The sequence below is a fragment of the Anolis carolinensis genome, chromosome 2 (genome assembly GCF_035594765.1).
Source record: "Anolis carolinensis isolate JA03-04 chromosome 2, rAnoCar3.1.pri, whole genome shotgun sequence".
Taxonomy (NCBI): Eukaryota; Metazoa; Chordata; class Lepidosauria; order Squamata; family Dactyloidae; genus Anolis; species Anolis carolinensis.
In genome coordinates, this window is record NC_085842.1 from 8,534,967 (window position 1) to 8,548,328 (window position 13,362).

At 44.1% G+C, this 13,362-nt stretch overlaps 2 protein-coding genes across 7 annotated transcripts in view; one reads left to right on the top strand and one right to left on the bottom strand.

Moving 5' to 3' along the window:
• Positions 1 to 13,362, bottom strand: part of LOC100562976 (zinc finger protein 658B) — a 488,523-nt gene that overhangs the window by 39,965 nt on the left and 435,196 nt on the right. The window contains exons 1-2 of one of the 6 annotated variants that reach the window (XR_010003727.1): positions 12,454 to 12,624; positions 6,323 to 6,441 (exon numbers count right to left, since the gene is read on the bottom strand). The gene's annotated coding sequence lies outside the window, so the exon portion shown is untranslated. Of the gene's footprint in view, positions 1 to 6,322; positions 6,442 to 12,453; positions 12,685 to 13,362 lie in introns of those variants that run through there. The other 5 variants (XM_016998080.2, XM_016998081.2, XM_062973050.1 and 2 more) reach the window with 5 other exon arrangements.
• LOC100563175 (zinc finger protein 208) overlaps positions 12,868 to 13,362 on the top strand; it is a 97,805-nt gene continuing 97,310 nt past the window's right edge. Inside the window, exon 1 of the mRNA XM_062974314.1 lies at positions 12,868 to 13,020. The gene's annotated coding sequence lies outside the window, so the exon portion shown is untranslated. The remainder of the gene's footprint in view (positions 13,021 to 13,362) is intronic.

Consider the following 13,362-nt stretch of genomic DNA (forward strand, 5'->3'; position numbering starts at 1 on the left):
CCAACATTCTGCCCGCCAGTTTATGACGGATAAGCGAGACTCTACTGTATGTGTAATGCATTCCTGTCTATTACATCTCTCTCTACCTGACAGTCCGAGTGACTGAGGCAAGGCCCATGTGACCTGCATCCCAGGATCCGATCCCAGATCATCTCATATAACCCAGTTCAAGCCAGGTGACGTGGGGCCAGATCCCTGGAGGGAGGGAGGGAGAGGCAGGCCAGGCCCAGGAGAAGGCGGCGCATGCGCAGAGGTGGCCAAAGCCCAAGCCCCCCCCCCCAGGGAGGGAGGGAGGGGAGGCCGAGGAGGGCGGGGCCTGGTCCACTCCTAGACGGGCCTTCCCCTCTCACACTCTCCCTGGGAACACAGGCAACCACAACAACAGGCCTGAGCAAACTTCGGCCCTCCCTCCCTCCCTCCCTCCCTCTGGGTGTTTTGAATTCCTGCCCTCAGGCCCCGCAGGCCCCAACTTAAGCGGCTGAGGGGGAAAGGAAGGGGGGGGGGCATGGTGAGTGGCAGAACTCCCAATCCCAATTGCCAAAGGAAGACGTTTGGGAAGCAATTCCCTGCTGCACCTCTGGCTGCGCCTTGCCAAAAAACGGCCCCCTCTTTTCCATCTTGACCTTTGCAGAACCTAAGTCAGCCTGGCAACTTTGACAATTGCATCTTGAGACCTCTTTGACGGCTGGGAGTTGTCGTTTTCCTAGGCCCGCAGCCTCCTCTGCCCAAGCGTGCAGCTAGACTAGAATACAAGCCAAACTTTTCATGTTGGGTGACATGCCAGGGGCTACAACAGGCATGGGCAAACTTGGGCCATCCCGGTGTTTTGGACTCCAACTCCCACAATTCCTAACAAACTGTAGGCTAGGAAAAGTGGGAGTTAAAATCCAAAACACCTGGAGGGCCCAAAACGGAAATTCCAGACAGGAAACAATCAGAGCCAGCAACATCTCCCAATACAGGATTCCTCCAGACAGTAAGCAGCCAGACCTTGAAGCTGCAAGGCTATTCAATGCTAATCAAGGAGATCAACTGCAACATTCACACCTGCCTCAAGCAGACAAGAGCCCTTTCTACCACCATGGACATTATTCCACAGATATATAAGCCCCTTGGTTACCCAGCTTGATTAGTACTGAATAGCCTTGCAGCTTCAAAGCCTGGCTGCTTCTCATTACTTTAGTTTCCATACCACCAGACTACGCCACAGCAACGGGTGGCCAGGCACAGCTAGTTTTTGATTTCAAAAGTGTGACTCGGGAACTGAAAGCGTTAGTAGGCCAAAGCCTGTTAAGAGTCATTGGGCCAAAGCTAGTGTCGCCCTGAGGAGAGTGAGCAGGCCGAAGGCTGTGGGAGGGAGTTTGCCTGAGTGTGAGGAGGCTTCTCCGTGAGGAAGGTCTCACGGGATGAGGCAGGCCTGATACGAGGGGGCCTGGACTGAGAGAAGCCTCGTGTGTCAAGCTCCAGTCTGAAGGCTGCTGCGTGTAAAGCTATTATGTATTTATTTGTGTTATGGAAACCTTGTTCTTGTAAATAGTGCAACCATATTATTTTACTACAAAGAGAAGCCTCCTACGGTCGGTGTGTTTTTGTTCTTTTCTTCACCTTGATCTACTGGGGCGGGGTCACGCTGCTGCCAAGGAGTTGCTCCATTGTACATTAAGCCCCACTCCTCCAACAGAGTCTTCCAGGGAAAAATAGTACTGTTAAGTTTATGTTGGTTCCCTAAAAATTCCCTAAAAAATTATAATTCACTATTATAGTTGTATATTTATATTACATGAAATATTACTAATAATATTGCAATATAGTTGTATAATATAATATACTAGCTGTGCCCGGCCACGCGTTGCTGTGGCGAAGTCTGGTGGTCTGGGAAATAAAGTACTGAGGAATTGGTGGTAGTTAAGGTAAAGGGTCAAGGTTTTCCCCAGACATTAAGTCCAGTCATGTCTGACTCTGGAGGTTAGTGCTCATCTCCATTTCTAAGCCGAAGAGCCGGCGTTGTCCGTAGACTCCTCCAAGGTCATGTGGGATGACTGCATGGAGCGGCGTTACCTTCCCGCCGGAGCAGTACCAATTGATGCACTCACATTTACATGTTTTTGAACTTCTGGGTTGGCAGAAGCAGGAGCTAACAGTGGGGTCTCTCTCCGCTCCCCCAATTCAAACCTGCGGCCTTTCAGTCCAGAAGTTCAGCAGCTCAGCGCTTTAACACGCTGCGCCATCAGGGGATATTATTTCCTAAAGGTTGTGAATATACAATATTTCTGATTGGTTTTTTTTGTTTGTTTGTTGGAGGCAAGTATGAATGCTGCAATTAGGAAAAATGATTAGGATGTAATTGCCTTGCAGCTTTAAAGCCTGGCTGTTTCCTCCCTGAGTGAATTTTTTGTTGGGAGGTGTTAGCTGGCCCTGATTGTTTCCTGTGTGGAATTCCCCTGTTTATTTACTGTCCTGGTTTTAGAGATTATATTGTTCTGCATTATTCTATCCCAGTAATTATTTCATATTAAAGAAGAATCTCACTTATCCAACATTCGCTTATACAACACAGTCTGCCTTTTCATAATCAATGTTTTTGTAGTCAGTGTTTTAAATTCATTGTGATATTTTAGTGGTAAATTTGTAAATACAGTACAGTAGAGTCTCACTTATCCAACATAAACGGGCCGGCAGAATGTTGGATAAGCGAATATGTTGGATAATAAGGAGGGATTAAGGATAAGCCTATTAAACATCAAATTAAGTTATGATTTCACAAATTAAGGACCAAAACATCATGTTAGACAACAAATTTGGAAGAAAAAGTAGTTCAATACACAGTAATTCTATGTAGAAATTACTGGATTTATGAATTTAGCACCAAAATATCATGATATATTGAAAGCATTGACTACAAAAATGCGTTGGATAATCCAGAACGTTGGATAAGCGAGTCTTGGATAAGTGAGACTCTACTGTAAATACTACATAGTATTACTGCGCACGGAACTACTTTTTCTGTCAAATTTGTTGTATAATATGATGTTTTGGTGCTTAATTTGTATAAAGATCACCTAATTTGATGTTTAATTGGCTTTTCCTGAATCCCTTCTTATTATCCAACATATTCACTTATCCTGCCGGCCTGTTTACGTTGGATAAGTGAGACTCTACTCTATATTGATAATCTTATATTATCTGCTTAGAACTGGATGATATGAGGCCCCTTCTTCACAGCTGTATAAAATGCACTCTGAAGTGGATTATATGGCAGTGTGGAGTCAAGATAATCCAGTGCAAAGCATATAATATAAGATTATAAATGGGTTATATAGCTGTGTGGAAGGGCCCTGGGTCTACACTGCCATATAATCCATATAACAGTGCAAATTAGATAATCTGTGGAAGAGGCCTAAGTGGGGCCTAAGTCTGCCTGTCCCCTAACTGAAACCTGGCTGTCCCTTGGCTGGTTGCTAGGCAACCAAGTGGGCAGAGATTAGCCCTCTAAACTGGCAGCAATTGGATAAAAAAAATATTGCTCTCCCTCTAATTAGGACTTTATTTTTCTTTTCTTTTTGTTGTATCAACCTTGAGGCGTGGATGATGGGTTGTGTTGTCAAATTTTGAGGTTGGGGGGCCTGTACTTTTGTTGTTTTGTGAATTGCCGTGATGCCATCACTCTTTTATATATATAGATTGTATGTATATATACTTGTAAACCGCCCTGAGTCCCCTTCGGGGTGAGAAGAGCGGTATATAAATGTCGCAAATAAATAAATAAATCCCTAAAAAATGCCCTGGTTATGTGGTATCCTTGAAAATGGAAGTTCAAGAAGATTGCTCTTGTAGCTTTTTAAAAATGTTGTTCCTAATATTTTTTAAATTCCCCCAAATCAGTGAATGAGTGAAACATTCTGAAACTTTGGGGGGGGGGGGGCTAACACTGGTAAATGTGCTCTTCCATTGTAGCAAGTTTCATCCCAATAGCTCTGAAAATGAGGGAGAAAGCAGCCCTGGAAGCTCCCTCCCTTGCGCAATTATATAATGAAAAATAATGAAAATGTTCAGGGTTACAGCCTGTGTTGGACGGGGTCGCACTCCCCCTGAAGACACAGGTTCGCAGTCTGGGGGTTCTCCTGGACTCATCGCTGAGCCTGGAGCCCCAGGTCTCGGCGGAGGCCAGGGGAGCCTTTGCACAACTAAGACTTGTGCGCCAGCTGCGCCCGTTCCTTGGGAGGTCTGACTTGGCCATGGTGGTCCACGCTCTGGTTACATCCCGTTTGGACTACTGCAACGCTCTCTATGTGGGGTTGCCTTTGAAGATGGCCCGGAAGCTCCAACTAGTACAACGGGCGGCAGCCAGATTAATAACTGGGGCGGCTTATAGGGAGCGTACCACCTCCCTACTTAGCCAGCTCCACTGGCTGCCGATATGCTACCGAGCCCAATTCAAAGTGCTGGTTTTGACCTATAAAGCCCTAAACGGTTCTGACCCAATCTACTAGTCCGAACGTATCTCCTCCTATGAGCAAGGAAGATCCCTAAGGTCATCTGGAGAGGCCCTGCTCTCGGTCCCGCCTGCCTCACAGGCACGGCTGGTGGGGACGAGGGACAGGGCCTTCTCGGTGGTGGCTCCCCGGCTGTGGAACACCCTCCCCAGAGAAATACGGCAAGCCCCAACCCTTTTGAGTTTTAGAAAAGCCCTGAAAACATGGCTATGTGCCCAGGCTTTTGAAGATTAAACGATAATGACGACCCGGACTGATTTACGGCTACAGCACGAGGATTTTGGAGGAATGGATTTTAATCATATGTTTTTATATTTTTATATTGTTTTATTGGATTTTTATTGCTGTTTTAATTATGTATAGGCATCGAATTGTTGCCAATTTTGTACGCCGCCCTGAGTCCCTTCGGGTGAGAACGGCGGGATATAAATGTTGAAAATAAATAAATAAATAAATGTTCTTTACCAGGATGCAGCCCTCCTTGTAGCACTAATTCTAGAATTTAGCTGGCCTTCCTCAAAACATCTAATTCGGCAAACAGTATTGATGTATGGTTGCCTAATTAGAAACAATCAATATTCAAAGACCTCAACTTAAACTTCCGGTTTAGGAATGACTGCAGACTAAATGACGAAAGGCTCTATCCATAGTCAACAGCAAGATTACTGCCTCCAATGAACTCAAAACAAGGGCAGGAGTTCACCTGGCTGCACATAAATAAGTCAAGGAGAAGTGCAGACCTTTGCAAACTTTGCAATGGCAGTGTTAATAGGGGAAGCCGTGATCTTATGGGAGTCCCTTGAAGGATTGCATCTCCCGAGATGGATGGCCATTGAGGGGAAGAAAGAAGTAGGGAAGTGCACATACATAATAGTTGCAGCTGTTTTCAGCGATACTGCCGACCCCGACTGACTTTCCCAACCGGATTACCTTCCCTCAAGAGCCCCTTGAAATCAAAGACTCTTTAAAAAAGGAGGAAATGAAACAAAAAATAATAATGTATTGTTGAAGGCTTTCATGGCCGGAATCACTGGGTGGCTGTGAGTCTTTCGGGCTGTATGGCCATGTTCCAGAAGCTTTCTCTCCTGACGATCAGGGACAGCTAACACCTCCAAACAAAGGATGCTCCCAGGCAGGAAGAAGCCAGGCCTTGAGGCCACAGGGCCATCAAAAGCTAATCAAGGTGATCAATTACAACATCAGCACCTGCCTCCAACAGACAAGAGTTCTTTCTCCCGCCCTGGACCTTTCACAGATATAGAAACCTCCCTTGCCTAGTTCCCAACATACCTCACACCTCTCAGGATGCCTGCCGCAGGTGTGGGCAAAATGTCAGGAGAGAAAGCTTCTGGAACATGGCCAAGCAGCCCGAAGGACTCACAGCAACCCCCCCCCCCCCCCAAAATGACACTCTACTGGCAAGTATTTGATTATAATATTTACACTGTTACCCTATTGCAAATGAACAGGAATATCTAACTGATACAGACAAACAGGCTTAGCACAGCAAGGTAAACCACTGTGTGCTGCAGAAAAATCATGGTGATTACAGGTCAGGAGTCTGAGCCTGGGTCGGGGTGAGCACCCGTTGTTAGCCCTAACTCACCTGTCCATCTAGCAGGTCAAAAGAGGAAATGTGAGTAGATCAATAGGTACCTCTTTCAGCGGGGAGGTAATAAAGGCACCCTTAAGAACACTGATCAGGAGGAAGCTCCTTCACATGGAAGATGGAGCGACAGCACTACCCCCCCCCCCCCCCTGCCCTCCATGACCACTGTCAAGCACAGCCTCCAAGATGCCGGAAATAAGATTGGAAAAACTGTCTTTACCTCTGTCTGTGTTGTCTGTCCTTGTTAACTGTAGAATCAGGAATTGGACGTTTGCCGTGTGTGTATTCGGTAAAGCCGCTCTGAGTCCCCTTCGGGGCGAGAAGGGCGAGGTATAAATACTGTACAGAAAAAACAAGCAATTGAACCAAGATCAAATACAAGAAGATGATTCAGAAAGACAGGACTATTAGGTTTGAAAATACAGTAGAGTCTCACTTATCCAACACTCATACAATGTATAAGGTAATCGTTATACAAATCAAGCACCAAAACATCATATTATACAACAAATTTGACAGAAAAAGTAGTTCCATGCACAGTAATGCTATGTAGTAATTGCAGTAGAGTCTCACTTATCCAACACTCGCTTATCCAACGTTCTGGATTATCCCAACGCATTTTTGTAGTCAATGTTTTCAATACATCGTGATATTTTGGTGCTAAATTCGTAAATACAGTAATTACTACATAGCATTAATGTGTAACAAACTACTTTTTCTGTCAAATTTGTTGTATAACATAATGTTTTGGTGCTTAATTTGTAAAATCATAACCTATTTTGATGTTTAATAGGCTTCTCCGTAATCTCTCCTTATTATCCAACATATTTGCTTATCCAACGTTCTGCCGGCCCATTTATCTTGGATAAGTGAGACTCTACTGTAATGGACAATAACACAGAAGTTAGATCAACTTTTGAGGGGATTCTTTTTAGTAGTTTAAGCAATGGATGTCAGGGTAAGAGAGATTAAAAACTGGGAGTAATGCAGCAAAATGTGGAGTATTTGAGAAAGTACTAAGCAGAGATCCAAGGCGGATTTATCCTTACGGAATCCAGTTTGCTCAGGGCTGATGGTTTTATTATGGTCCAGCCAGGTTTGCCAGTTTATTCATAGGAATCTTGCATAAAGCTTTCCAATTACCGATAGAAGGCCAATTGGCCGGTAATTGGAAGGATCAGGAGGGTCACCCTTTTTGTACATTGGTTCTATAATAGCAAATCGCCAATGGTTTGGTAGGATGCCCGTGTTGTCAATGATGGTGAAGACTGCCACCAAGAGGGGGGTCCACCACTCAAGATCCGATTTCAGAATCTCTGAGATAATAAAATCCGATCCATCCGCTTTTCCATTCTTTTAGACCAACTACAGTAGAGTCTCACTTATCCAACATAAACGGGCCGGCAGAATGTTGGATAAGCAAATATGTTGGATAATAAGGAGAGATTAAGGAAAAACCTATTAAACATCAAATTAGGTTATGATTTTACAAATTAAACACCAAAACATCATGTTACACAACAAATTTGACAGAAAAAGTAGTTCATTACCCAGTAATGCTATGTAGAAATTACTTTATTTACGAATTTATCACCAAAATATCATGATGTATTGAAAACATTGACTACAAAAATGCGTTGGATAATCCAGAACGTTGGATAAGCGAATGTTGGATAAGTGAGACTCTACTGTATCAGGTCTGCAACTTCCCTACTGAAACAGGGGGCCAGTTGGTTAATTCAGGAGAATCTCTCGCTGAGCTCTGGGTTTCTAACTCATCAGCCCGAAAGAGGTTGGGAAAATGACTATATCTGTTTCATAGAGAGATTGATGGGTGAATGTTGGACTTGAATTACTCAGTCCATTGGCCGAGTACCAAAACTGCTTTGGGCTTTTTGTTGTTGTAGTATTTATGCCCAGCTGTATCTTCCCAAAGGGGACTCAAAGCAGCTTGACATAAAAGCCTTAGTATACAATTTAAAATATACAAATACACAAATATTTTGTGCTCTGTTTACACTTTAAGTTATTAATGTATGTAAATAAAAATGTATAAAAAGTGAAAAAAACCCATTAGTATACAATTAAAAATATACAAATACTAGCTGTGCCCGGCCACGTGTTGCTGTGGCGAAGTCTGGTGGTATGGGAAATAAAGTATTGAGGAATTGGTGGTAGTTAAGGTAAAGATCAAAGTTTTCCCCTGACGTTAAGTCCACTCATGTCTGATTCTGGGGGTTGGTGCTCATCTCCATTTCTAAGCCGAAGAACCAGCGTTGTCCGTAGACTCCTCCAAGGTCATGTGGGATGACTGCATGGAGCGGTGTTACCTTCCCACCGGAGCAGTACCTATTGATGCACTCACATTTGCATGCTTTTGAACTTCTGGGTTGGCAGAAGCTGGGGCTAAGAGTGGGGGCTCTCTCTGCTCCAATTCAAACCTGCGGCCTTTCGGTCCAGAAGTTCAGCAGCTCAGCGCTTTAACACGCTGCGCCATCAGGGGATATTATTTCCTAAAGGTTGTAAATATACAATATTTCTGATTGTTTTTTTGGTTTTTTTTGTCTGTTGGAGGCAAGTATGAATGCTGCAATTAGGAAAAATGATTAGGATGTAATGGCCTTGCAGATTTAAAGCCTGGCTGTTTCCTCCCTGAGTGAATTTTTTGTTGGGAGGTGTTAGCTGGCCCTGTCTGGAATTCCCTTGTTTTCAGAGTGGTGTTCTTTGCGATATTTTATGTGCTTCTACTGTCTGTGGCCCTGAGAAAACAGAGGATATGCCAGACTTTGATGATGGGAATACTTTGTTGGGAGGTATTAGCTGGCCCTGATTGTTTCTTGTGTGGAATTCCCCTGTTTTCAGAATGTTGTTCTTTATTTACTGTCCTGGTTTTAGAGATTATATTGTTCTGCATTATTCTATCCCAGTAATTATTTCATATTAAAGTAGAATCTCACCTATCCAACATTTGCTTATACAATGTTCTGGATTATCCAACGCAGTCTGCCTTTTCATAATCAGTGTTTTTGTAGTCAGTGTTTTAAATTCATTGTGATATTTTAGTGGTAAATTTGTAAATACAGTACAGTAGAGTCTCACTTATCCAACATAAACTGGCCGGCAGAATGTTGGATAAGCGAATATGTTGGATAATAAGGAGGCATTAAGGAAAAGCCTATTAAATATCAAATTAGGTTATGATTTTACAAATGAAGCACCAAAACATCATGTTATACAACAAATTGGACAGAAAAGGTAGTTCAATAGGCAGTAATGCTATGTTGTAATTACTGTATTTATGAATTTAGCACCAAAATATCATGATATATTGAAAACATTGACTACAAAAATTTAAGGTGGGGGGCCGGGCTGTGGCGCAGCTGGCTAGTAACCAGCTGCAATAAATCACTACTGACCGAGAGGTCATGAGTTTGAAGTCCGGGTCGGGTTAAGCCTCCGACCATTAATAGCCCCGGCTTGCTGTTGACCTATGCAGCCCCGAAAGACAGTTGCACCTGTCAATTAGGGAAATTTAGGGACGCTTTATGCGGGAGGCTAATTTACAACACCATAAAACTGCCAGCAAAACACGAGGAGAGGAATGCGGAAGTACAGCCACTACTAGACGGTGAAGCAACAGCTCCCCCTGTGGCCGGAATCGTGAAGCTGGAAAAATGTTAAAAATGCCTCTGAGTCTGTCTAATGCAGGGGTCCCCAAACTAAGGCCCGGGGGCTGCATGCGGCCCTCCAAGGTCCTTTACCTGGCCCCCACCTTCAGTTTTATAATATAATACTTTTATATCAGTTTTAATAATATAATATATAGTATATACATATAATATTGATAAAATATTATAATGTTATACAATATAATACTAATAATAATACCATATAATAATATTTATTATATGATATATATTACATATAATATTACAGTATAGTGGTATAGTTCAATATAGTAATATATAATACTAATATTGTGCTATGCTAATAATATAATATATTGTATGTACATACAGCTGCTCTGAGTCCCCTTCGGGGTGAGAAGGGTGGGATATAAATGTAGTAAATAAATGTAGCAAATAAATAAATAAATAATTTTAGACTTAGGCTCACCCAAAGTCTGAAATGACTTGAAGGCACACAACAACAACAACAATCCTAATTAACTTGACTATCTCATTGGCCAGTAGCAGACCCACACTTCCCATTGAAATCCTGATAGGTTTATGTTGTTTAAAATTGTTTTCATTTTTAAATATTGCATTGTTCTTTTATTGTTGTCATTTTGCACTACAAATAAGACATGTGCAGTGTGCATAGGAATTTGTTCGTATTTTTTTCAAATGATAATTCGGCCCCTCAACAGTCTAAAGGATTGTGGACAGGCCCTCTGCTTTAAAAGTTTGAGGACCCCTGGTCTAATGTATGTTGTTTGTCTGTTGGCACTGAATGTTTGATATATATGTGTTCATTGTAATCCGCCCTGAGTCCCCTTCAGGGTGAGAAAGAAGGGCGGAATATAAATACTGTAAATAAAAATGGCTTGGATTATCCAGAAGCTTGGATAAGCGAGGCTTGGATAAGTGAGACTCTACTGTAATAATAACAACTTTATTTTTGTATCCCGCTCCATCTCCCCAAGGGGACTTGGGGTGATTTATATGGGGACCAATCCTAACAATCTATATATATAAAAGGATAAAGTTGCGGGCGCAGTGACTATAACAACAAAACTAAACATCCCAGAAATACGAAATTTGGCAACACAATGCAAAAGGCTTGCCTCCAGGTTACAACAACACAACCACACCACAAAACCACAATCCAGACCCACAACACTCACAACAACGCATCATGCGATAACAACACAACTAAACGCCCCAGAAATACAAAACTTGGCAACACAATGCAAAAGCCTTGCCTCCCAGTTGTAACAACACAACCACACCACAAAACCACACAGGACCCACAAAACTCACAACAACGCATCGTGACTATAACAACACAACTAAACGCCCCAGAAATACAAAACTTGGCAAAACAATGCAAAAGCCTTGCCTCCCGGTTGTAACAACACAACCACACCACAAAACCACAATCCAGACCCACAACACTCACAACAACGCATCATGACTATAACAACACAACTAAACGCCCCAGAAATACGAAACTTGCCAACACAACACAAAAGCATTCCCTCCCGATTGTAACAACACAACCACACCACAAAACCACAATCCGGGCCCACAAAACTCACAACAATGCATTGTGACTATAACAACACAACTAAACGCCCCAGAAATACAAAACTTGGCACACAACTAAACGACCCAGAAATACAAAACTTCGCAACACAACACAAAAGCCTTGCCTCTCAGTTGTAACAACACAACCACACCACAAAACCACAATCCAGACCCACAAAACTCACAACAACGCATTGTGACTATAACAAATACAACATTTGACAACACAACTCATCCACCTCCCCAATCCCTACATTCACACTTGGCCTCCAAAAAAACAATTACAATAATAACAATGACAACAACAACAACAATAAGAATCAACACCATCACAGGCAAGAAACAGCCAGGCACTGAGGCTGAGAGGCCAGTCAGTGCTAAACTGGGCCTCCAAAAAACAATACAGTAGCATCTAACTTATCCAACCTTCATAATCACTACAACAACAACAATAATAATAAACACCTACACAGGCAAAACAAAAAAAAAGACTATTGTACCACAATAAAAATATAAACCGCACTCAGCAGAATCAGACATTACAATTAACAACAAACCAAAGACAACAGGGATCTCAAGCAATTATCAATCAACACAAAAATTGAAGAAGGTAACAGACTTCAAATACTACTACTAATGTGAGTATAAAGAAGGGTGGAGGTCACAGCATCAATACAACCTAATGTAGACTGACCAACACCACCAGACTAAGCCACAGCAACGCGTGGCCGGGCACAGCTAGTATACAATAAAATGCATTCCAATCACAACAAATTAATACATCCGTGCTTATAAAAAACACAACACAAAGCCAAACATCCTGAACCATCCAGGGCTTGAAAGGCCATCACCAGCCCTTTGACTTGTGCCCAGTGACAGGCTGTCAGCCAGTGGAGGGGGGGGGGGTGTCCGGCCCCTGCAGCCAGCCCCGGTCAGCAACCTGGCTGCACCGTTTTGGAAGGCGCATGCGCAGAGGGGCCGCCATGGGCCTGGAGGGCAGAGCAGGCCGCAGCCTCACCGGGACAGACAGACAGACCAAGGCCGGACGGGGAAGGGAGGGGGGCGGGAGGCCCGTCAGCCCAACACCCCCCCCCCCCCTTACCTCCTCTCTCTCTCTCTCTCCCCCCGAAAGACCTCCTCCTTCTTCTTCCTCGCGAAGGGCGCTCACAGGAAAGGGAGGCGGGGCTTCGCCTGAGGGGAACTAGACGCTTCTCCCCCCCGCCTTCCCCCCTTCGCTTCACGGTCCGCCAATGGGAACCCGCCTTCCTCTCGCGCGTCATCGGTCTCCGGGCAGGAACGCCCCCGCTCCTCCCCTCGCGCTTCGGCCGTGAACGGTCCTTCCAGAAATCGGCCAATGGGGATCGGCCTCGTCTCTCCGCGTCACCAGTCTCCGGGCAGACCCGCCCTCGCCTTCCCGCCCGCGGGTCATGTGACTGGCTGAGTGACCGTTGGGAAGGCCGAAGCCTCAGCAGGGTGAGAGGGGGAGGGGCGGGGCCTTCCTTCCTTCCTCCCTTCCTTCCTCCCTCCCTTCCTTCCTCCCTCCCTCCCTCCCTCCCTCCCTCCCTCCCTCCCTTCCTTCCTTCCTTCCTTCCTTCCTTCCTTCCTTCCTTCCTCCCTTCCTTCCTTCAGAGTCCGGGCCTGCGGCCTCCTCCTCCTCCGCCTCCTTCGGGTGAGTCTCGTTGCCAGGCCTCCTCCCGAGGGCCCAAGAGGAGCCAAGGCCCAAGCCCAGGGGTCCCCAAACTTTTTAAACAGGGGGCCAGTTCACGATCCTTCAGACCAGGGGTCCCCAAACTAAGGCCCGGGGGCCGGATGCGGCCCTCCAAGGTCATTTACCTGGCCCCCGCCCTCAGTTTTATAATATGATATTTTTATATCAGTTTTAATAATATAATATACTGTATATACATATAATATTGATAATAATATTATAATGTTATACAATATAATACTAATAATAATACCATATAATAATATTAATTATATGTTATATGTTACATATAATATTACAGTA